This window comes from Protomyctophum bolini (assembly GCF_963924005.1).
Source record: "Protomyctophum bolini genome assembly, chromosome: 11".
NCBI classification, from domain to species: domain Eukaryota; kingdom Metazoa; phylum Chordata; class Actinopteri; order Myctophiformes; family Myctophidae; genus Protomyctophum; species Protomyctophum bolini.
In genome coordinates this window covers 28,030,678-28,033,691 of record NC_137872.1, presented here as the reverse complement: position 1 = coordinate 28,033,691, position 3,014 = coordinate 28,030,678, and positions in this window count along the sequence as shown.

Sequence of the window (3,014 nt, the reverse complement as noted above, 5' to 3'; positions counted from 1 at the left end):
AACACACACATCTAAAATTACACAGATGCTTTTCTGGTTTTAATGGCTTAAAATTACCATTGTATGACAAACTGAAAAACAGTCTATCTACAAGCTCTACACATTACAACTAAAGGTTTATTGTTAAATGTGGTAATGATCGTAATCATTACCACAGAGTGTCTGTTCACTCCCCAGCTCTTTAGTAAACACAACAGAAAATACATTTTCAAGTGGGTTATAAATTCCATCCAATCACGAGAGAAGCCACAAAGATCAGCTTCAGATCAGCTTAACAATTGTGTCTACTCATTTATTTGTTTCATCACTTGCCAATTGGAATTTTCATTTGCACCAAAAATGGAAATACATAAGTCAAAGGCCACTTGATCATAGATAGATGGTTACAGTTCACTAATCATAGATGGTTACAGTTCACTAATCATAGATGGTTACAGTTCACTAATCATAGATGGTTACAGTTCACTAATCATAGATGGTTACAGTTCACTAATCATAGATGGTTACAGTTCACTAATCATAGATGGTTACAGTTCACTTCACAACATTGTACCATACCGAATAGTACATCTATATCACTTAACTTTAGCACACACACACGCGCACGCGCACACAATTTCATATGCATACAGTACAACTACTATAATACCAATAGCTCAATACCTCTCTCTCTCGCGTGCACACACACACACACACACACACACACACACACACACACACACACACACACACACACACACACACACACACACACACACACACACACACACACACACACACACACACACACACACACACACACACACACACACACACACACACACACACACACACACACACACACACACACACACACTCACCACCCACAATTTAATAACACAGAAGCCCTCTTTGATCAAATTATCCTGACAAAGATCAATAGAATGTCCTGCATTGGTGGAGCGGCTCAGCCACGCAGTAAATTGTTCCGTGTGCGTGTCTGCGTGTCTGCGTGTGTGTGTGAGCGCACGCGTACATGAGGAGTAATATCAGCTTCTGTGCCAGCCAGATTATCCGTTACTGAATCTGTCACTTCCCATTCTCTTTAACACACTGTTGACTGGGGTTCATCACACACACACACACACACACACACACACACACACACACACACACACACACAGACATGCACACACACACGCACGCACACACACACGCACACGCAGGGGCGTTACTGTAGATGGAGGAAAGCGTAGAGGAGGACAGAGACATAGAGGAACAGCGATACCGCTTTGCGCTGTCGCTAAACAAAAATCCTCCATGTCAAACTGTCTGGCAGCCAATCAGTCACAGCTGGGTCCGTTAGGCCACTGGCTCTCAACCTGTGGGTCGGGACCCCCCAGGCGGACCCCCCACATGGCTTTGGGGGGTCCACAGAGGACATTGTTTTCTCACTAGACTGTAAACAAACTGACATAGGCCTATACATTATCAGAACACAGACCTTTTTTATTACCTCTCAAATAAACTGAACTAATAAAATAAGACCATTTCTACGTCAACAGTAACCAACAAACTATACTATACTATATAATAATACATTATAGGCCATGGCCCCCCAGATGCCATAGAAGATAATGATCCCGTAAGGGTCCTTTTGGTTCCACTGGTACCCTCTCAGAGTTTCAGGACCGTAAGGGTCCATTTGGTTCCACTGGTACCCTCTCAGAGTTACAGGACCGTAAGGGTCCTTTTGGTTCCACTGGTACCCTCTCAGAGTTTCAGGACCGTAAGGGTCCATTTGGTTCCACTGGTACCCTCTCAGAGTTTCAGGACCGTAAGGGTCCGTTTGGTTCCACTGGTACCCTCTCAGAGTTACAGGACCGTAAGGGTCCCTGTATGGACGTTGAGAAACAGTGGATTGGACAGCCAGTCAGCCCAGCCTCCAACAACAACGATGCGACCAACAGCCGCCCAATCAGTCAGCAAACATGTCAATTAGAGACCCAGCTGGTCAGCCAATCATTCACTTAGCCTGTCCAGTTAAAGATAGCTCACTCGCCCACGCAGCCAATCACACGCGGCAGGCCGACCGGACCAAGACAGACAGACAGACAGACAGACAGACAGAAAGCTAAGGGGGGGGGGGAAGCACACAGAAATAGACAAAGGAAGGGAGGGGTAATGGGAGAGAATTAGCTCTTAAAAAGGTATATTCTCTTACCTGTTGTTGTTCACCAAAGGCATCCGGTAGAGCAAGAGAGAGGAAAAGAGAGAAAAGAATAAAACATTATTTGTTATTGTTATTATTTTAACAATATGGTTTGTGCTATTGTTGCACCAAAGATCCTTGATGTACCGGCAAGATAGGCAACTCCACACCGTGGCAATACAACATGATAAACACGCGGTCCGCTGTGCTAAGTGCTGCTATCTGTCCAGAGTGTGCCGAGACTGCTGACACAGAATGGAGTCAAACAAAGATCATTTCCTCCTGATCTGTCTGTCTGTCACTGAGCGTGCTGCTTTGACAACCAAACCGACACACGCACACGCACGCACACGCCCATCAACACACATACAAACACATAAAATCACAACCCTATGAAATTGCTAGTTCTACACACGCACATGCATGTGTCACACGTGCACACACATACACACACACACACACACACACACACACACACACACACACACACACACACACACACACACACACACACACACACTCCCCAGGTTAACAGCACTCGGAGGAACAGAACGTGTAACAACAGTGTTGTGTTGAACTATAGACTGTCTCTCATGTATTCATTGTGCCACAGTGTCTCCAGACAGTTCTACGTCCCTCTGGCAGGACGGCGACTAGTCTGTCTGTCTCAATATCGCTGCACATCACTCAGTGTGTTCCTTCCACACTGTGGTGCTGAATAGCACAACGCCCAGGTATACTGAAAGGAGAGAATATACCAATGAACCCATGCCTTTTATTAGTGCTTCTCAACCGTCGTGGAAAAACTAAGTAAGGGGCCGGG